At 36.4% G+C, this 23,805-nt stretch overlaps 1 long non-coding RNA gene across 1 annotated transcript in view; it reads left to right on the top strand.

Moving 5' to 3' along the window:
* Positions 1–22,864, top strand: part of LOC137641509 (uncharacterized) — a 31,985-nt gene extending 9,121 nt beyond the window's left edge. Inside the window, exons 2-3 of the long non-coding RNA XR_011044537.1 lie at positions 19,801–19,910; positions 22,257–22,864. This is a non-coding gene — a long non-coding RNA (uncharacterized lncRNA). The remainder of the gene's footprint in view (positions 1–19,800; positions 19,911–22,256) is intronic.
* Positions 22,865–23,805: the final 941 nt, after the last annotated feature.

Genomic DNA, 23,805 nt, shown 5'->3' with positions numbered 1-23,805 from the left:
TTGAAAATTATCTTAAATTTTCGTATTTACATTTCAAAGGATCTGAAGTTTACATTTATCAATTTTTGTTGAATGCTTTTCCGAATATCCAAATAGTTCTGTATGAAATTTTCATCATCATAACTTCTATAATAAAGTGTAATTTCAAAACTCGATGTAATCCTGAAGAAGGGTCGCAAAGTGATCCGAAGCACGTGTCGACACCAAACAACAAATGGAGAAAAATAAATGCATTTCTGTTGTTATCCTGAAAACTATCTGCAGGACATTCATTCCGAAGAGTAAATATCTTCGATTTTGGACACCACTAGACCAAGGTCTATTCATTGTAAAAGCAGAGTAACATGCCCAAGTACCATATATATATATATATATATATACATATATATATATATATATATATGCTGACATATTTGTATACACGCATATATTATATGTATATATACAGTATGTATGTGTATATGTATATATATATATATATACTGTATATATATATATACATATATATATATATATATATATACAGTATATATATATATGTATATATATACATATTTATATATATATATACAGTATATATATATATATATATATATATGTATATATATGTATATAAATGGAGAAAAATAAATGCATTTCTGTTGTTATCCTGAAAACTATCTGCAGGACATTCATTCCGAAGAGTAACTATCTTCGATTTTGGACACCACTAGACCAAGGTCTATTCATTGTAAAAGCAGAGTAACATGCCCAAGTACCATATATATATATATATATATATATTATTACTATCCAAGCTACAACCCTAGTTGGAAAAGCAAGACGCTATAAGCCCAGGGGCTCCAACAGGGAAAAATAGCCCAGTGAGGAAAAGAAATAAGGAAATAAATAAATGAAGAGAACAAATTAACAATAAATCATTCTCAAAACAGTAACAACGTCAAAACAGACATGTCATATATAAACTATTAACAGCATCAAAAACAAATATGTCATAAATAAACTACAAAAAGACTCATGTCCGCCTGGTCAACAAAAAAGCATTTGCTCCAACTTTGAACTTTTGAAGTTCTACTGATTCAACCACCCGATTAGGAAGATCATTCCACAACTTGGTAACAGCTGGAATAAAACTTCTAGAGTACTGCGTAGTATTGAGTCTCGTGATGGAGAAGGCCTGGCTATTAGAATTAACTGCCTGCCTAGTATTACGAACAGGATAGAATTGTCCAGGGAGATCTGAATGTAAAGGATGGTCAGAGTTATGAAAAATCTTATGCAACATGCATAATGAACTAATTGAACGACGGTGCCAGAGATTAATATCTAGATCAGGAATAAGAAATTTAATAGACCGTAAGTTTCTGTCCAACAAATTAAGATGAGAATCAGCAGCTGAAGACCAAACAGGAGAACAATACTCAAAACAAGGTAGAATGAAAGAATTAAAACACTTCTTCAGAATAGATTGATCACCGAAAATCTTGAAAGACTTTCTCAATAAGCCTATTTTTTGTGCAATTGAAGAAGACACAGACCTTATATGTTTCTCAAAAGTAAATTTACTGTCGAGAATCACACCTAAAATTTTGAAAGAGTCATACATATTTAAAGAAACATTATCAATACTGAGATCCGGATGTTGAGGAGCCACCGTCCTTGACCTACTTACAATCATACTTTGAGTTTTGTTAGGATTCAACTTCATACCCCATGATTTGCACCATGCACTAATTCTAGCTAAATCTCTATTAAGGGATTCACCAACCCTAGATCTACATTCAGGGGATGGAATTGATGCAAAGAGAGTAGCATCATCTGCATATGCAACAAGCTTGTTTTCTAGGCCAAACCACATGTCATGTGTATATAGTATGAAAAGTAATGGGCCTAGAACACTACCCTGTGGAACACCGGATATCACATTCCTATAATCACTATGGTGCCCATCAACAACAACTCTTTGAGATCTATTACTTAAAAAATCAATAATAATGCTAAGAAACAACCCACCCACTCCCAACTGTTTCATTTTGAAAACAAGGGCCTCATGATTAACACGGTCAAAGGCAGCACTAAAATCAAGGCCAATCATACGAACTTCCCGACCACAATCAAGGGATTTCTGTACAGCATTGGAGATTGTAAGAAGGGCATCACATGCTCCAAGGCCTTTACGAAAACCAAATTGCAAACTAGGGAATAGATGATTACCTTCAGCAAACCTATTAAGACTTTTTGCCAGAAGACGTTCAAAAACTTTAGATAATATGGGAGTTATGGAAATTGGGCGGTAATCAGTGGGACTTGAGCTACCACAAACACATTTACATAGAGGAGTAACATTACCAATTCTCCAACTAGTGCTAAAAGCTCCTCTTCTTGCTAACTTGCGCAAAATAACAGATAACTTTGGAGCTAAGAAATCTGCTGTCTTTATAAAAAACAAAGGAAAAATACCATTTGGGTCTACACCTCCATAAGCATCAAGGTCCATCAACAGAGCTTTAATCTCACGAGATCGAAAAGCTAAACTAGTTAGTTTAGCCTCAGGAAAACAGGAATGAGGAAGTTCAAGTTTTTCATTACTCTGTTTACTGTCAAAAACATCAGACAAAAGGGTTGCCTTTTCCTTTGGACAGTGAGTGACTGAGCCATCTGGTTTAAGTAAACGAGGAACTGTTGCATCTACGCCAAAGAGTGCAGATTTAAGGGTAGACCACCATTTATGTTCCTGAGTTGTACCAGAAAGTGTTTCTTTTATGGTTAAATTGTACTCCTTTTCAGTTGAGGCATAAACTCTCTGAGCAAAAGCTCGAAGCTGAGTATAGTTGTTCCAGGTCAAATCTGATCTGTTCCCCTTCCAAAGATGATAGGCCTCCTGTTTCTCCAAATAAGCACGTCTACAATCATCATATATATATATATATATATATGCTGTACATATTTGTATACACGCATATATATATATATATATTTATATATATATATATATATATATATTATATATATATATATATATGCTGTACATATTTGTATACACGCATGTATATATATATATATATATACATATATATATATATATTTATATATATATATATATATATGCTGACATATATATATATATAGATATATATATAGATATATATATATATATATATATGTATATATATATATACATATATATATATATATATACATATATATATACATATATATATATATATATATATTATCATCACCAGCCGTTACTTGTCCACTGCAGAACAAAGGTGTGAAACATGTGTGTTCATGGTTTTTCTGTGCCAATCCAAGCCTACAAACTTCCGTAATTCGTCAGTCCATCATCTTCTCTTCCATTCTTTACTTCTTTTATAATCTCTTGGGACCCAATCTTTTATTCATAATGTCTATCTACTGTCTGTCATTCTCATTATATGTCGTGCACATGTCTATTTCTTTTTCTTACAAGTTATTAGAATACCCTCTCCTTTAGTTTGCTCTGTTATCCACGTTGCTGTTTTTTTTTCTTTTTTTTATTTTCTCTTAGGGTTATTCCCATCTTTATTCTTTCCATAGCTCTTTGAATTGTAACCAGCTCATGTTCTAAGGCCTTAGTAAGCCTCCGAGTTTCTGATGCATAAGTTAATACTTGTAGGACCATCTCATTAAATACTTTTCTTTCAGAGAAAGCGGCATTTTACTTTTCATAATCACATTTTGTTTACCAAATGATCTCCATCCCATGTTTATCCTTCTTTTAATTTCCGTCTCGTGTCCTGGGGAAACGCTTACTGTCTGCCCTAAGTACGTATATTCATTAACAATATCTTATTTGTTGTCTCTCTGCATTTTCATTGAACATTATCTTTGTTTTGGAAAGAATTGAAGAGAGTAAGGAAGGCTGGTTCAAGAATTGAAGAGACAGTGAAAGATGGAAATGAAATGTTGTTAAAAAGAGAGGAGGCAAGGAAAAGGTGGGCGGAATATTTTGAAAGTTTACTGAATGTTGAGGATAATAGGGAGGCAGATATAATTGCTGTTGCAGATGTTGAGGTGCCGGTGATGGGAGATGAGAGCACTAGATGAAACGAGAGTAAGAAAAGCATCTGGTATGGATGGTGTGAGAGCTGAGATGTTGAAGGAAGGGGGTGTGACTGTACTTGAATGGTTGGTGAGATTGTTTAATATGTGTTTTGTGTTGTCAATGGTACCAGTATATTGGGTTTGTACATGTATTGTACCACCATATAAGGGTAAGGGAGATGTGCATAAGTGTTGTAATTCAAGGGGTATTAGTTTGTTGAGTGTAGTTGGAAAAGTGTATGGTAGAGTACTGATTAATAGGATTAAGGATAAAACAGAGAATACAATCTTAGAAGTACAGGGTGGTTTTAGAAGAGGTAGGGGTTGTATGAATCATATTTTTACAGTTAGGCAGATATGCAAGAAATATTTAGCAAAAGGTAAGAAGGTGTGTGTTGTGTTTATGGATCTGGAGAAAGCGCATGATAGAGGTGATAGTGAAGCAATGTGGAATGTGATGAGGTTATATGGAGTTGGTGGAAGGCTGTTGCAAGCAGTGAAAAGTTTCTACAAAGGTAGTAAAGCATGTGTTAAGATAGGAAATGAAGTGAGTGATTGGTTTCCGGTGAGAGTGGGGCTGAGACAGGGAAGTGTGATGTCGCCATGGTTGTTTAACTTGTATGTTGATGGAGTGGTGAGAGAGGTGAATGCTCGAGTACTTGGACGAGGATTGAAACTGGTAAACGAGAATGACCATGAATGGGAGGTAAATCAGTTGTTGTTTGCGGATGATACTGTACTGCTTGTAGACACGGAAGAGAAGCTTGGCCGATTAGTGACAGAATTTGGAAGGGTGTGTGAGAGAAAGAAGTTGAGAGTTAATGTGGGTAAGAGTAAGGTTATGAGATGTGCGAGAAGGGAAGGGGGTGCAACGTTGAATGTCATGTTTAATGGAGAGTTACTTGAGGAGATGGATCAGTTCAAGTACTTGGGGTCTGTTGTTGCAGCAAATGGAGTGGAAGCAGATGTACGTCAGAGAGTGAATGAAGGGTGCAAAGTGTTGGGGGCAGTTAAGAGAGTAGTAAAAAATAGAGGGTTGGGCATGAATGTAAAGAGAGTTCTATATGAGAAAGTGATTGTACCAACTGTGATGTATGGATCGGAGTTGTGGGGAATTGAATGTGTTTGAGATGAAGTGTCTATGGAGTATGGCTGGTGTATCTCGAGTAGATAGGGTTAGGAACGAAGTGGTAAGGGTGAGAACTTGTGTATGAAATGAGCTAGCAGCTAGAGTGGATATGAATGTGTTGAGGTGGTTTGGTCATGTTGAGAGAATGGAAAATGGCTGTCTGCTAAAGAAGGTGATGAATGCAAGAGTCGATGGGAGAAGTACAAGAGGAAGGCCAAGGTTTGGGTGGATGGATGGAGTGAAGAAAGCTCTGGGTGATAGGAGGATAGATGTGAGAGAGGCAAGAGAGCGTGCTAGAAATAGGAATGAATGGCGAGCGATTGTGATGCAGTTCTGGTAGGCCCTGCTGCTTCCGGTGCCTTAGATGACCGCGGAGGTAGCAGCAGTGGGGGAATCAGCGTTATGAAGCTTCATCTGTTGTGGATAACGGGGGAGGGTGGGCTGTGGCACCCTAGCAGTACCAGCTGAACTCGGTTGAGTCCCTTGTCAGGCTAGGAGGAACGTAGAGAGTAGAGGTCCCCTTTGTTTGTTTCATTTGTTTGATGTCGGCTACCCCCCCCCCCAATCATCTTAGTTTTACTCCTATTCATTTTCAGTCCTACATTTCTGCTTTCTCTACTCAGAACTTCTATTATATTTTGTAATTTCTCCCATGATTCACTAAACACAACTAAGTCATCTGCAAATCTTAGGTTAAGGTATTCCCCATTAATATTAATCCCTACATTTTCCTATTCTAAATTTTTAAAAACTACTTCTACATATGCTGTGAATGATTTAGGAGAGATGGAGTTTCATTGTCTAACTACTTTCTCAATTGGAATTTTCTCACTATATGTAGTATTAGGAGTGCTGTACTTCCTGTATAGATATCTTCAAGTGTTCTAACATAAGATTCTTATATTCTTTGCTTTTGAAGGGCTTTCATTACTGCTGATGTTTTGACGAAATCAAAAGCTTTCTTATGATGTATAAATCTCATACATAGTGGTTTGTCATACTCTGTTGATTTTTCCATTATCTGGTTAATTACATGTATGTGGTCAGTTGTTGAACATCCTCTTCTAAAGCCTGCCTGCTCTTTTGGTTGATTAAAGTCTAGCTGTCTTTCTATTTGGCCTAATACTATCTTTGTAAATAGTAAACTTTTTGGGCATTAATTTTTCAGGTCTTTTGTGTCTCCCTTTTTGTGAATCAGTATAATGATAAAGTTTTTCTTAGCTGTAGGTATAGAGCATTCTTGGAGACATTAGGTGTAGAGTTCAGCCAGCTTTATGAAGTCTCCTCCATCTATTTTTAAATCAATTTTTAAGCCAAGTTCTCCTGCGGCTTTGCCACTTTTCAGGCCTTTTTATACATTCTGTACTTTTCTTACTGTTATGTTTGGTACCAGCTCAGGTGTTTTGTTATTTCTTTTAGTGAAGTTATTTCTTATATCACTATCGTATAACATTGTATAGAAATCTTCTGCAATTTTTATCACTCCATCTCTATTGTGGAAAATATTTTCATTTTCATCCTTTAAAGCAAACATCTGTTGGCGCCCTGTTCCAAGTCTTATTTTCATCAATTTAATGCTTCTTCCTTTCTTTAGTGTTTCCTCAATTTTGATCTGATTGTGTTTGCAAATATCTTGGGTTTTTAGTTTATTTATTGTTTTGAATAGTTCTGCTAATTTTATTTCATCTCTCCAGTAATTTACTCTTATTTACAATCTTTTCTTTATTAGGTTTCTCGTCTCTTCTGATAGTTTTCCTTGATCTTCTTTAGGAACTTTTCTACCTATCTCTTGTGCTGATTCCAATACAAATTTTGTGAAATTAGTGTTCATATCTTCCTAACTGACCTCCATTTCATCATGTAGCTGTTAGTACCTATTTTGTATTGCTAACATAAACTCATCACATTGTTCTCTTATTACAGGAGTGTTTATTCTATTTCTTAAAAGGAATTTTTCTCTCTCTTTCCTTAGATGTAAATATATTTTGCTTCTCACCATTCTATGAACGCAATAATAGTTTTGATAATTGTAAGGCATTTTTAAAAACCTTAATTTTTTATGACCATTGCAGTATCATAAAGTCCATGAAGTACTTTTCTATGAGGTTCTCTTCTTCATACCTTATCATCATAGTTTAAAACGAAAGACAAATAACAATTATCAATTAAAACAATAATTGATTTGTATAATCTAGAAATTAGACAAAACTAGAATATAAATGCCGATAAAAATTTAAAGATGAAATTGGAACTGAAAAACAAATGACAGATATAATACAGCGTTGGTAAAAACATAGTAGGCTTAAAAAACTGATAGCCCTAACTTAATCTTAGAAATGAGTTTTTAGCAAAGAATCAACATTGTTAATGTGTATTTGGAAAATTCATCAAGTAGGACTACTGGTATATTATGAGTCATTGTGTACAAACTGTAATTAGTTAGATAAAAATCGTCCAAAAATTATGATTTTGTTGTTGCTACATTCAGCTGTCAGATGCCAGAAAATCGTATTCAAGGGTGTTTGCTCGTAAAAAGATTCTGGGGAAGTCCACCCACTAGTGATGGCAATACCTTCATGCTCCAAGTAGGCTTCTCCTTCCAAGCTTACTAAAGCTGGGAAGTTGATTGTAACTATTCCTGTCATCTCAAGAGATTCTTCTAAGAATACTGCCAGGCCGATTGTTCAGATTCATAAATCTGAATGCACCATCCTATCCAGACAGGATGACATCACTGTACGTAAGGTTACTCCCTCACAGCCTAGGCAAGCCGACAGGTCTAAGCAAGTTTTCAGCCCTAAGTGCTCGGTGTAATGGACTCTGAAAGCCCAGTGCTCTCAGCCTCAGACCATTCTGCAACCCTTTTGCGAGTACCTCAAAAGGTGATATCAGACCTCCTTTGGTGGCTGAACGAAGAGAACGTGTTAGAGGGACCATCACTTCAGGATTCTTCCCCACAGTTCATGCTGTTCACAGATGCATCTCGCCAGAGATAGGGAAGACAAGAGCTTCCACATAAACTTTCTGGAAATGAAAGTGGCACACCTAGCATTACTTCACTTTGTAAAGACTATGACAGGTCACTCCATGGTATTGATGAGTGACAACTCCACTGTAGCGACCTACATATCTGAATAAGAAGACATGACCTCTTTCCTACTATGAAACCTAGCAGTAGAGATTCTAGAGTGTACACAGTCCCAGCTGATCTCTCTTTTGGCAAGGTTTATGTTCGGGAAGAGAGGCGTCATTGCAGACTATCTGAGCCGTCGAGGGACGACAGTGGGTTCAGAATGGTGTTTGTTTCCTCTAGTGGCGAACAGATTTGTGACTTTGTGAGGGTCCGTGTCTCCGGACATATTCGCCACCCACCTGAATCACAAACTCCCGGTGCATTGTTCTCCACTCCCTGATCACGCTGCAGTGATGGAAGAAGCATTTCAATACCTGTGGGATGTTCTAGAGTTCTATGCCTTCCTACTGTTCTGTTTGATTCGTCAGACACTGAACCGAATCAAAAAATCCAAAGGAGTCAGAGTAATTGGTGAAGCCTGTTACGGCAACCTCACTTAAGAAAATTTAACGCCACAGTACATTGCCTATCCTTTCATGGCTTTAGACTATCCAGCGTCTCATCCGAAAGATAGAATTTTCAAGACCAATTGCGACACAGCCTTCCGTATACCTATGAAAGTCTTCCACAGCAGTTTACCAAGCAAAGTGGAAAATCTTCTGTGATTTGTATTGTAATTGGAATATTGTTCCACTAAATGTCACTATTCCTCTTATTGCAGACTTTTTAGTGTTCCTAAGGAACAAGGAGGCCCTTTCAGTCACTGAGGTGAAAGGCTACTACTCGACCTTGAGCCAAGTATTCAAACTGTAAAGACTGAACTTCTCAGATCCTTGAGAACTCTCAGCCTTGATGAGGAGTTTTGAGCAGTCTTGCCCTCATGGAGAACTAAAATCCCCTCCTGAGTTATGACTAAGGTCCTACGGCCTCTGAAGAAAGCCCTGTATGAACCTATGCATGAAACCTTAGACAGAGATTCTACCTTGAGGACAGTCTTCCTCCTTGCCTTAGCTTCAGCCAAGAGAATGAGTGAACTGCATGGTATATCTCACCTCGTGTCATATTCCAGAGGGTAGAGAGAACTATCTTTGCCTTTTGTTTCTGAATTTGTAGTCAAAACCCAAAATCCAGTTGATAATGATATCAGATTTGACTCTTTCATGATCTTGTCTCTCAAAAAGATGATATGTTACTATGGCCTGTAAGAGCAGTACGTAAATATCTAAAAAGGATACAGTACCTTATGCCTAGAATCTTCAATCTATTTGTGGGCACTGGTCGCTCCAAAAAGAAAGTTTCCAGAAACACCATTTCTTTTTGGTTGAGGGAAATTGTAATGAGAGCCGTAAGTCCTCAGGAGAACCATATCCCAGCCCCCCCCCCCCCTCTAACATATGATATACGTTGGCTCCCTGCAACCTTAGCTTTCCACAGAAACCACTCGTTATCTCAAGCCCTAAAAGCTGAAGTCTGGAAGAGATAAACCACCTTTACAAACAACTACCTTAAAGATTGCACTAACAGGTCCTTAGACACCATTTCCATAGGACCCACTGTTACTACACAGTGAATTGTCTAATATAAGCTCTCATGGGACAAGTAACTGCTTCTATCCCAGGCATTGGTTATTCTCTGCATTATAATGGTGTTTATGAGTATAGAGGTGTGTGAAGAATTTGATCGAACTTGAAACCCTCACTTAAAATCTGCCTAATACAGGTAAGAATGCCTTGTGTTTGTTTGGTTGATGTATTGATGATATATTGAATATATTAACGTTGCAAACCACTTGATATTCATATCACGTCACCTTGGTAAAGCTCTCTGAAATAGAACAGACGGCCCTGCAGCCGGCTGCACAGTTAAAAAATAATTAACTTTGATCTCTTGCTCTTATTATAGTAATTGTATCTTGGGGATATAGGGCAGACCTCTTTCCTCTCAGAGACTTCCTCCCATCTAAGGAAGGTGGGAGGAAGTTTGTATGTGCATAGGAGTAAATTACAAATTTTGTGAAATTTAAATTTTTCATAGCTAAACAAACACGAGTCATTTACCAAAGGTCCCGCCTCAGTAGTGTTGCGAGTAAGTGCTTAAATTAAGTGTAACACATCATGCCCAGTAGTTGCCCAGCAATGCAACATGACTTTATCTACTGATTTCTTTTTGATTGTCTGAGAGTAGAAAACGAAACCAGAAGTAACCTAATTAAATTACTCAGGTTTGTATAGCTTGGAAAAATACAAATATACTCTATCGACACTCTTCTAGTATCTTTTCTTGCTCAAGGATCTTTATCATTAGATCGTATAAGATATCCACCCCTTCATCTCCTAATGCTTTCCATGCTTCCAGAGGGATCAAGTCTTGACCTGTTGCTTTACCATTCTTCATCTTTTTCAGTGCATTTACTACCTCTTGCCTAGAAAACTCCATTACCATGCCCATGTTTGGCTGTCCATCTACTCTTACTAGTCTTTCATTTTTTTCATTTAAGAGCTGCTCAAAGTACTCTTTCCATCACTTCAAGATTGATTGATTGATTGATTTGAAGTTCTCTGGCATCCTGATATCGAAGGGCATTGACGCCAATATCGTTTATTATAAATAAAGATTAAAAGAATATTCAATTAAAACCAGAAAAGTAAATGTGTTATAGTAGTTAAATAGCATTAAGAAAACCTGCTGCTTATATAAATTTAAAAATGCCACTAGCATTGTATGACACATCATGTCCAAGGATCTTGGCAAGGATGAACCCACCATCTTCACCCCGAGCCTCAAACAGATATCTCTTTCTTTCTGTGCTATAAGTGGGGCATTCAGTCAACAAATGCCTCACTGTCAAGGGTATTAAACAGTCGTTGCAATATGGTTGGTATTGACCAGCGAGCATAAACTCGTGTGTCATCCGAATGTGACCAATGCAGAGACGACAAAGAATAGTCTCCCATTATCGGGGCATCCCATTATATCTCCAAAGGGATACAACAATCGTAATTTCTCTCATTTTATTTTCGGTTAAACTATCCCAATGCTGTTGCCAATTGTTATAAATAAAATCCTTAATTGCTAGTAAAAAAATCTTTACAAAGAATGGAATAGCAACTCAGCAGTTTCACTCTTTGCCAGTGAATCTGTCTCTTCATTTCCAGACACGCCTACGTGTGCGGGAACCCAGCAAAATTGAACTGCCATACCTTTCAGGCCAATAATTAAAAGTCCCTCTAAAATCTTTAAAACTAAAGGGTTACAAGAATTAAAACCTTCTAAAGCTTGAAGGACACTTCTTGAATCACTATAAATGGTAAAATTGCCCTCCTCTTTTAACGCTATTTTCTCAATAGCTGTTAGTATGTCATATAATTCACCAGTAACTATGGAAGATATTGGAGGAAGTGCACCTCTGTAGTCAAAAGAACTACTATATACTCCAAATCCAACGCCAGCATCAGATTTGGAGCCATCGGTAAATATAAAAGTTGATTCCCTATGTTCTTCAACATGTTCCATAAAGAGACCTTGCTTCTAATTAAGTCATGATTTTTTTAACACCAATAAAATATTTACAAAACGATATCTCTGATAATTTCCACGAAGGGGTTGATGATATCTTAAATGTAAGCACCTTACTTCTAATTATATCAAGACTGTTTAATAATTGTTTCACCCGAAAGCCATAAGGTTGAGGAGATTTTGGGTGCAACTCAAAGTATGTTGAGTGCCTTACAAGGCTTGCAGTCTGAAAGGCTGAAGAATTAGGGAGTCTTTCCAACCTAAACCAATACCGAATAATAGAAGACATTCGGTAATACTCTAAAGGTAACCCTCCAGCATCAACAAGGAGACTTGGGATAGGTGGAGTTCTAAATGCTCCTGTGGACAATCTGATACCAGCATGATGTACTGAATCTAATATCTTAAATCAGCTTGGGGTGTCTGAGGAGTATATTTCACACCCATAACTAATTTTTGTAAAATTTAAGGCCTTGTATAATTTTGAAATAGTTTTACAGTCTGCCCCCCTGATGTATGGGACAATACTTTTAAAAGATTCAGATCCTCATGACATTTAGCTTTTAACGCCTTTATGTGTGGAACCAATGTCAACCTACAATCGAAAATCAATCCTAAAAATTTAGCTTCCCCTACACATGGGATCCGTTCACCTTTCATGTATATATTGGTGTGCTACTGTTATTAACACACATTCGGGTTCCCATCAAATGTCATCTTCAATGTGTTGTATATTAGACTTGGTATGTTACATCTTCAAGTAAATCTAGGTAAGTTAACTTTAAAATAGTTTATTCTTTAAAAACAGGGTAAATGTCTAGGAGAGGGCTGCACCCGTTTTTCAAGTATTAACGACGAAAAACGGCAAAAAACAACCAGATTATTGTTGCACAGTGCATATAAACATGAGGAAATGAATAAAAAAGAAACTAAGACTTAACTCTTACACAGAAAATGTAGGCATAAACCTACTACTACAATTATGGGGGACCCCAGTGGGAATCGGGGTTTTTGGGTGGGGGGAGGATGAGAAAAGTGATTTTTCGGGGCACTACCGAACCTAATACAACCAACTAACCTACCCTGGGGGGCCTGTACCCCTACCTAGGCCTACCGGGGGGGGGGGGGGCTTTGCCCCCCCCCCCCCCCCTGCGACCCCCTCTTAAGGCCACAGTGATTTTCAGGGCACCACCGAACCTAATACACCCATCTAACCTAGCCTAATAGCCCTGCACCCCTACCGGGGGGGGGGGGGGGGGGCTTCGCCCCCCTTGCGACCCCCCCTTAAGGACACTACCTAACACATCCATCAAACCAAATCCAAAGTGATGGTACTGCTGTATACATCGTTATGCTATCACCATTATAATATACTCCATAAATTAATGAAGCTTACCTTAACCTGTTGGTTGATAAAGATGTGCTGCTGCTTTGAGGAAAACGTGAAGCCGTTGCGAAGGTTCCCTGACATGCAGGACAATTTTTATTTTGTAAAATTAAATTGTGTCTCTGGCACAAATCCACAAGTTTTTTAATATAACCCCGAATAAGTAAGAACAAATTCATTGTAACTTAGGAAACAGTCAGGACAAGAAGATGGAATTTCAACTTCTTGTGCAATATCAGATGACGTGCTTGCTACGGCCTCGATGTCTAGGAACGAAATAAAATGGCTGGGTAAGAAAATGTATTGTCGCACTGTGATGGGTAAGAAAATGTATTGTCGCAGTGATTGGCCAAACGTGAAGACGTCATTGGGAAAGAAAATGTATTGTCGCACTGTGATTGGCCAAACGTGAAGACGTCATACTGGACTAGTTTGTCTGCGGATTATAGTGGTTACAGGGCTCATTTGAGCAAAAATAAGACACAGTCAACAATAACAACAGACTTAGAAAAATCTGGAGGAAGACAAGAGTAGCGTGAGTTTGATCGTCGATATTTCGACTATTATTGATTTTCACTAAATTATCTCACTGGTATACCATTATATACATACATTCCTACATATTCTAGTAAAAATAAATTGAATATCACTGATATCTTCATGCAGCCCTCTCCTAGACATTAACCAAAAACAGTTATTAACATCTCCATCACTGGAGTATAGATGGTTTGGTCGGATGACCATTCCATATGACATCTCAGTAAGAACTACTACAAATATCCATATTGATGTTAAAGTTTATTTAGTTATCTCAGCACTTAATGATTTATTGTAAACACAACATTAATACCGGAAGGTACTTAGTTCCGTTCTCAAAGACAACTCTTTCTCACGGCGTGGTTGTGTTTACTCTTCATGAAAAATATTACATTGCTGAGGTTTGGCATTCGCATCTTGTTTATGACATGACTATGGCATTTCTCACACTCTCCTACTTCCACAGTGACCTCTTAGGTCATGTGTTTTAAACATGTAATTATATATATATTACATATATATCCGGGTCTGGGTGTACTCCTCGGATACGACAGAAATGGACAACAACAGTTTTGCTTGTTTAAAACTTAAAGCCATTCATAGCTGCCCACTGAATAATTTTGTCAATTGCTAGTTGTAGTTTTCTCTCAACCATTGCCATTCTAGCTCCAGTGAATATGGAGAAATCATCCACAAATAGTGTTGAGAGAATATCTTGGGAATGACTGAGGATATCCCATTAATTGCTAGTGCAAATAGGGTTAGACTCAGCGCACTACCCTGGGGAACTCCTTCTTCTTGACATTTCATCTCTGATAGAGTTTCCCCCACTCTCACTTGAAAAACACTTTGTGATAGAAATGATTGAATAAACAGTAGTAGCTCTCCTCTTAATCCCAATTCATGAATGGTTTTAAGTATACCATATCTCCATGCAGTATCATAAACCTTTTTAAGGTAAAAAAAGACTGTTACATTGTGCTGTTTGGAAGCAAAGGCTTCACAAATAAGAGGACTCAAGTCGTATCAACACATCAGTTGTGGAGTACATTTTTCTGAATCCACACTGGATAGGTGATAAAATACCTTTCTTTTCAAGGTACCACATTAGTCTTGCATTGGCCATCTTCTCCATGATCTTACATAAGCAAGATGTCAATGCAATTGCTCGATAGTTTGCTACTAAAAACTTATCCTTACCCGGTTTTAAAAAGGCTAAAATAATGTCTAGTTCCCACACACTTGGATAACTATGATCATGCCATATTCTATTAATAATGCTTAAAATAAAAAACCTTGGTATTAACAGGTACATGTTTAATCATTGCATATGGAATTCCATCGGGTCGAAGGGCTGTATCATTACAAATGGAAAGGGCAAAATCAAATTCTCTTCCAGTAAAAGGAGAATCCCTTCTTGTTGCAAAATTTAAAAGGCTCCTACATTGGTGACCAGGAGCTCCTTCACACTTGCATGATACGTGTGATAAAGGATCAGCCAGGGTATTGCTAACATCACTTGCTTCAGTCACATACTGACCGTTCACCCTCAACACTGGAGGTGGGTTTGGGGTAAATTTCCCTGCAATCTTTTTCATTTTCCTCCATACAGAAGATGGTGGTGTTCGACTATTGACTGAGGAAACAAAAGAAGCCCAAGATTGGTGCCTAGCTTCTTTCAAGGCACGATGGAACTGTGCTCTACACTTTTTGTACGTTATCAAATATTCCTCAGTATGGCGTATACGCAATTTAGTCAAAGATTTTCTGATGGCTCTATGCAAGACAGTTAATTCTGAAAACAACCACTGGACTGGTCATCGTTTGAATAATCCTGTGGTTTTGGAAATTCAATTGATTCCTGCTGTATGGAGAGTTCCATTAAGTAGGTCTATGGCATCATCAATACTTTCAAACTGTTCTGCACTCCCCTCGATTTCACTTAGCTCACAAAATTTAACCCAGTCCACCCTGTCAAGATTCCACCGTGGCGATCTTCGTAAAGGTGGACCATGGTTAGTGTTTACAATGATTGGTGCATGATCACTAGTATGCTAATCATATAATGTCCTCCAATCGAAATCAAAAAGGCAGTTAGAGCTTGAAATTGAAAGGTCAATGCATGACAAGGTACCTGTCTGAACTTGGAAGTGTGTGAGCTCTCCTGTATTAAGGAATCTGATATCCTCGTTTTCCACAATTGATGATGTAATATTGCCCCTGGTGTTCGCTAAAGCATTACCCCACAACGGATGTCTAACATTCAAATCTCCAAGTAACAGAAAAGTTTGAGTGAGTTGTTGAATCACGTTTACGAAATTATCATATGATATGCTATCATTTGGAGGCAAGTACAGAGTGCAAATTGTATATTTTCTCCCTATATGAATCTGTACAGCCACTGACTGCAGAGGTGTATGGATAGATAGAGATATTTGGGGTACATCTCATTAAACATACATGAGACTTCCGCCATAGCTCCCTGCTTGTTGATTATATGGTGTTTTATAACTAACATACTGTCAAGGACAAGGAGTGTTAGCACCGAGCTTGCTTTCCTGTAGATATACAATTATGGGGTAATGCCCATTAATTAGGAGCTTAAGTTCTTCATATTTGGCCCTTAAACCCTGACAATTCCATTGCAAAAAAGAGGAAAAACTATGTGTTATTTTTTGGAAGAACTTTTGGATGAAGTTTTCCCATTAGCAATTTTTGATCGAACACTATTTCCCGGTGGTTTTATTAGAGAGGGTCTTGATAAACTGGGTTTTGTGTTAGTGATTTTCTTTTTGTACTTTTGATCTAATTGTTGAGGGGGGTGGTGGTCCTCAACCTGAATTTCTGATATATTTAAATTGTCTTCTGGTTGATCAGAAACATCAGCAGACAAACCATCATATTTTTTTTATGTCATAACTCTAATATTTCTTATGAAATGGGGTAAGAGAGATGGAGATCTCTCTCTTTTCTGATTAATAGGTTATGAGCTACCAGGTTTTTGTACCCCACCCCCCTACAGGTGCATCTGATAACTTGGTTTCAAGTGGAATCTCCATTAAATCATTCAAGGATATGGCCTGGAAGAGGTTAGTACTATCCTTTGTAATGTGGGATAAAGGTTAGATAGTGGTGGGTAATGCCTTTTTTTTATTCACAATAGTAAATCTTTAGATCTTCTTGTCTCATTATGCAGCACTGTATCAGTCGACAATGAATTTCTTTTTCGAGAACTATCTACAGTAGTAGGGGGGTTAGATGACTCCCGAGGAACCTTTTCTCTTGTTTTTAATGTCTTTGCATAGGTAGTAGATTTATCTAATAATCTCTTAGCATGTTCTACGCTTATATGTTCAATAATTGATTTATTTTGGGCAGCTTCTTGTAACTTATGTAACTGGCAGCTCCCATCATTAGATTTATGATTAGAGTTGCAATTCAACCACCTTGCCTCCAGTGTACATTCTCCATGGTAAAGATTGGAGCAAGTATTAAAAATTTTATGATTCTTGCAAACTTTGGAAGGATCCCCAAATTTAAAGCAATTAGAACATTACAGTGGCTTCTGCTTAAAAGATCGAACTCTAACCCTTTCATTTTCTATCTCAATGTAGAAAGGTACATCAGCATCCCCGAAAGTAAGGATAATCATTGATGTTCCTGGTACTTTATGTACTTTCCACACTGATAATGAAAACAGCCAATATCTCCTCTTCCGTAAATTCAATAGATCTCTATTGAAAACCAGTCCCCTTCCATAGCTAAAGTTTAGATGGGGTTTGATGTCCAATTTTATATCATCATTGTCTGTCTTTAAATTGGACAATATAGCAGACTGTGCCTATGACTTAGCATTTATCAAGTAACTTTTTTCACCAAATTGAGATATATCTCCAGGTGCGATCGTTCCTACCTTCCTCTGAAGAAATTTGCAGATCTTAAAATAATTTTCAGTACCTCCTATAGATTGAGCAACAAGCCACATTGGTGGTTTTGGCTTTCTTTGGGATGGCATTACTATTTCTGTCTTTATCAATCCAGTCTGCTGGTCTGTATACATCCAGATCTTTAGGTGCCCCATCACACAGAGCACCCTTAATATTCTTATTACTTACTTTGATATTCATAATGTTACGGCTTGCATTGAATGCTTCCTCATGACAGTTAAAGGATAACCAAGAATCTCATTTATCGTCTTGAAGTTTCATTCTAATATCTTTTATTAATCTGTAGCATTCAAATATCTTATGTAGCACATCATAATTGGCTTCTAATGGAATTTTGGCAACATGCAGGATTTCAATTTTCCTGTGTTGCCCAAATTACCCTTTTCTCGAATATTCAAAGAATGGTCCTCTTTAGTTCCTAAGTAGTCCACGGAATTTTCTTTAAATGAATTGCCAGAGGTCGTCAACAGTGCCGGGGGCGAGTCAGCATATCCAGGGGAGGAAACTCGTTGTAGGTAAAATTCATAGGTAAAATTAAAAGGGTAAATTTTGATTTTAAATAGTTTGATTCACCTGCTCGAGAACATTAAGGCATCACATGTTGGAAAGGAAATTTGCACTCTCCACTATCGGCATAATGAGAGTATACTTCCCAGATGGTCCACTCCATACCCAACCCGAAGGATAGCACCAAAACAGATATAGAGACACAGGTGTGAGCTGAACCGCCTGTTAGGACCGAGACCAAGAAACCAGGGAATCATTCTCCACATATTTGTAATGATGGGTTTCCGATCAAAAGCTGAGAGTCCTACCCCAAGCATTGGATCCCCCTGGATTCCGAAGACCCAACACTTGAGAATAGTTCCGCCAAAAAGGTCCAAACCATCTTCGGGATGGCTGAGATTATCCAATACTCTCACATATAGCTTTGAGCACAAACACCTCCCAACCATGACACCTTTCCCATTCATCAAAGCAGGCAGCAATAACGAATGTAGAAACATCCTTGCCAGCGGCTGTAATGGATGCAGACACATCCACGCCAAAAAAAATAGATAAATAATTATATATATATATATTATATATATATATATATATATATATATATATATATATATATATATATATATATACGTATATATATATATATATATATATATATATATATATATATATATATATATATATACGTATATATATACGTATATATATATATATATATATATATATATATATATATATATATATATATATATATATATATATATATGTGTGTGTGTGTGTGTGTGTGCGTGTGTGTGTGTACATAATATATACACATATATAATAAGGGAAATTTTTCTCATACAGTTGGGACAGCAACACGAAAGATAGTTTATAAGATTAGGAGAAGGTCGAAAAAAATATTAATCGGAAGAAAAAGATGAGAGATAGAGAAATTTAGATTCGAACTTTGGGAGCAATTTCCCCAAGTTCGAGAGCTTTCTTGCCCGTCATCAAGTTTCAGCACGGGAATGATATGCCGTCCTGAAGCTCAATGACTTCATCAAGGCATTCTCTCATTATGAGGGCATGATACAAAATAACAGATAATCATCACTATGAAACATTCTACTCTTATATGCAGTATAAAATTAGGAAGAAACCTATTTTATCTTTGAGGTAATTTATACAGGATTCAATAATTTATTATGTACAGTACGCTACAACACTTATAATTAAAGTCGAAAAATTTTCTATCAATGAAATCTGATGCAATATTACTTTCAATACATGTAGTGCTTATTGTATTGCAGTATAGATTATGCTTAATAAATAACAGTAGTATATTCATTCAAAATCCCCTTTCATTCACGTACTGTGATATCAACATAATTAATTTAATCTCTAAAGACACTTAATAATCCTCCTCTTGAGAGATTATTTATGACTAGTTTACTTCATTGTTGTGTTGGATTTCAAAGCAGTAATAAGGACATATATCTATGAGAAAAGCAGGATCATTATGCACTTGATGTGTGAAATATACAGCCATATATTTTAGTGTATTGAAGGGTTAGGGACAATAATTATAAATCTGAAAGATCTTTTTTATAATGCAATTCTTTTGTTGTTTTTAAAGACATCATGAAAAGATCAAGATTCAGCTGCAGGAAGAGAAGGTTGGAGTGCTGGATCTGACACTGGAGTCATTTTCTATAACTACCATAACATGGAAGCATTGATTATGCAGTGAGTATAAATTTTTATTTTCTCATATACATGTAAATAGATTTCTTGTCAAGAAATTCAATTCAAATTCAAATGAATGGCCTGGAAATTTAATTTTTGTAATATATATTGTCTAATGATATTACACGTGAATGCATTATTTTGTACAGTGTGTAGCAAAAGTTGTGTTAACAGATTTCAGTGATTTTCGTGTGTTACTAACTGGCAACTATTATTATTATTATTATTATTATTATTATTATTATTATTATTATTATTATTATTATTATTATTATTATTATTATTATTATTATTATTATTATTACTTGCTAAGCCACAACCCTATTTGGAAAAGCAGGATGCTATAAGGCCAGGCGGTCCAACAGGGAAAATAGCCAAGTGAAGAAAGGACAGAAGGAAAAATAAAATATTTTAAGAACAGTAACAACATTACAATAAATATTTCCTGTATAAACTACAGAAAATTTGACAAAACCAAAGGAAGAGAATTAAGCTAGAATAGTGTGCATGAGTGGACCCTCAAGCAAGAGAACTCTAACCCAAGATAGTGAAAAGCCATGGTATACTATAGAGGCTATGGCACTATCCAAGACTAGAGAACAATGGTAGGATTTGTTATTGTCCTTCTAGAAAACCTGCTTACCATAGCTAAGAGTCTCTTCTACCCTTACAAAGAGGAAAATTACATTGCAGTTATTAACCCCTTGAGAGAAGAAGAATTGTTTGATAATCTCAGTGTTGTCAGGTGTATGAGGACAGAGGAGAATATGTAAAGAATAGTCAGACTATTCGGTGTATGTTTGGGCAAAGGGAAAATGAACCGTAATCAGAGAGAAGGATCCAATGTAGTACTGTCTGGCCAGTCAAAGGACTCCATAACTCTCTAGCGGTAGTATCTCAACGGGTGCCTGGTGCCGTGGCCAACTTACTACTTACTACCTATTACCGCCACATTTATAATGATACTAGGTTACAATGACGAAACATTTTGTGACTTCACTCAATAAAAGCCCTTGGTCTTATAGCATCCTGCTTCTCCAACTAGGGTTGTTGCTTAGCAAGTAATAATAATAATAATAATAATAATAATAATAATAATAATAATAATAATAATAATAATAATAATAAACATTGATCTAAAGTATTAATGCTGTATTTTTTTTTCAAAATATCAGCAACATCATTACAAAAAATTACAGGAATTTTTAATCATGGTAAAAATGAAAAGACATATTTACTCGATAAATCTGACATTTTAGCCACTTTGTATAGTATTTAACGTCCAGTCATCTCAAACAGGGCCGGAAACGCCACCCCCAATTCCGAGAGCTATAGTGTAGCTTGTCATTCTAAAAGTCAATGCATGTGGAAAGAAGAATTGCAATAGACTGGTTGACAGTATTCTTAGAAAGAATAGACATCCTAGGCTCACATACTAAATGCTAATCACCTCTCTCTCTCTCTCTCTCTCTCTCTCTCTCTCTCTCTCTCTCTCTCTCTCTCTCTCTCTCTCTCTCTCTCTTCAATAAGGGTCGGTCTCATTACATAGTTTGCATAAGTTTTTTTTTTATTAGAGAAATAATATTGTCTTTAAAAGACGAATTTGTATATATTCTATTTGTTTTACTTGAATTTCTCTGTATTTTATTTTTCACATAGATCTATGCACTGCATTTAAAAGAAAAAAAAATTGCATTTTCTTAATAAATTTTAGATTATGGCAGACCATTTAATGCATCTTTACCATTCTTATTATGCCATAGGCTTTGTTTGTTACTTAGTTTATTAATGACATTAATAAGTTGCATCTCTTGAGATTTACTTAGGATTTCGTTTGACCCCAACATTGTTTAAATGGCTCACTTTGCCTCGCCTCGCCTTACGAATAGGCCAAATGCACTTCGCCCCCTTTTATTATATTATTCTTACTAAGCCTATAGGCATATGAAGAAGATAAAGACGGAATTATACTATACCCAGATTGTGGAGAAATTTTTAAAATCCTACATTATGGTATGATAGACATCCCTTATAAGTTACAAAGAATTGATGCAAATAGATATTGTTGCCATCTGATATGTAGCTTAGGCCCTAGCATACTGTAGACCTACACTCCAGAGCCATATTATTATTATTATTATTATTATTATTATTATTATTATTATTATTATTATTATTATTATTTAGAATACGCTCTTGTTGTCATTCTGCAGAATCTGCACATAATAGGTGCGACTGATTATGTCCGACCTGATTATAGTAATTTGTTCATAATCGTAGAAATAAGATAATAAAATGGTAGAATTAATTGTAATTTTAATAACTTATTTATTTTTCTTCAAACAGAAAAAACTACTCAAGAGACCAGATCGATTGCAAGTTTCAAAATCATGACAGAAGCAAGCATTAATTTTCAATTCATATCCAAAATGCACAAATTTTCATCAGTAGAGTATGTTCTGCATAAATATTTCTCCATCTTGACGTCCTCTTTCCAATTTCATTCTATCTAGTGTGTCGTGTATTTACAGTTATAAAGAGGAAGCCACTGCAGTAAAATAATTAAGTCTCAGGGTAGGATGGGTAATGAGAAACTAATCTCAACGAACAATGGTTGACTATACCCACAAAGAATGGTCAAAATTTGTGCCCTAGGGGACCAGTCTTATGACGTGTTAGAAGAATGGTTGGTAGTTGTAGAATGGTGCGAGTCCCTGCTAATTAGTCTTTGTAGAGTAACTGGTGGGTGTTAAAGGAGCCTTTAGCGTAGCTTCTGACAAACAAACATGGGTAAAGTTTTAGGTGGGAGCTGCCTTATCATCTGTTAGGTGGGGAAACCTTTACTGTAGGTTAGAACATATCCTTTTGATTTCGTAAATAGGACTAAATAAGTTTTTAATCCATCAGATTATGAGTGATCGCCAATCCACATCAGTTTATAATATAATATAATTTAATTATTTAATTATTTTATTAGTGAAGACTGAGCAGCCTGTCCCTGATATATCATATTCTTGTAAAATTTATATGAAATCCCAAGCAGACTGGAATGGGATTTTACATGATCTTTTGTGCTTGAATTGGTCACAATTATATAATAGTGTAGATCCTGTTGTCCCTTTGAATGAGAATCTAGTCAACATAATTGATAGGCGCATCCCTTCTCGTGTGCTAAGGTACCGAGTGAAGGACAAACAGTGGTTCAATAATGATTGTAGACGTGCTTTTTTGGAGAAGCAGGAGGCCTATCAACTTTGGAAGGGTAACAGATCAGATTTGACCTGGAACAACTATACTCAGCTTCGAGCTTTTGCTCAGAGAGTTTATGCCTCAACTGAAAAGGAGTACAATTTAACCATAAAAGAAACACTTTCTGGTACAACTCAGGAACATAAATGGTGGTCTACCCTTAAATCTGCACTCTTTGGTGTAGATGCAACAGTTCCTCCTTTACTTAAACCAGATGGCTCAGTCACTCACTGTCCAAAGGAAAAGGCAACCCTTTTGGCTGATGTTTTTGACAGTAAACAGAGTAATGAAAAACTTGAACTTCCTCATTCCTGTTTTCCTGAGGCTAAACTAACTAGTTTAGCTTTTCGATCTCGTGAGATTAAAGCTCTGTTGATGGACCTTGATGCTTATGGAGGTGTAGACCCAAATGGTATTTTTCCTTTGTTTTTTATAAAGACAGCAGATTTCTTAGCTCCAAAGTTATCTGTTATTTTGCGCAAGTTAGCAAGAAGAGGAGCTTTTAGCACTAGTTGGAGAATTGGTAATGTTACTCCTCTATGTAAATGTGTTTGTGGTAGCTCAAGTCCCACTGATTACCGCCCAATTTCCATAACTCCCATATTATCTAAAGTTTTTGAACGTCTTCTGGCAAAACGTCTTAATA

This window comes from Palaemon carinicauda, chromosome 5 (genome assembly GCF_036898095.1).
Source record: "Palaemon carinicauda isolate YSFRI2023 chromosome 5, ASM3689809v2, whole genome shotgun sequence".
NCBI lineage: Eukaryota > Metazoa > Arthropoda > Malacostraca > Decapoda > Palaemonidae > Palaemon > Palaemon carinicauda.
This window is presented reverse-complemented; position numbering and strand designations above follow the sequence as displayed.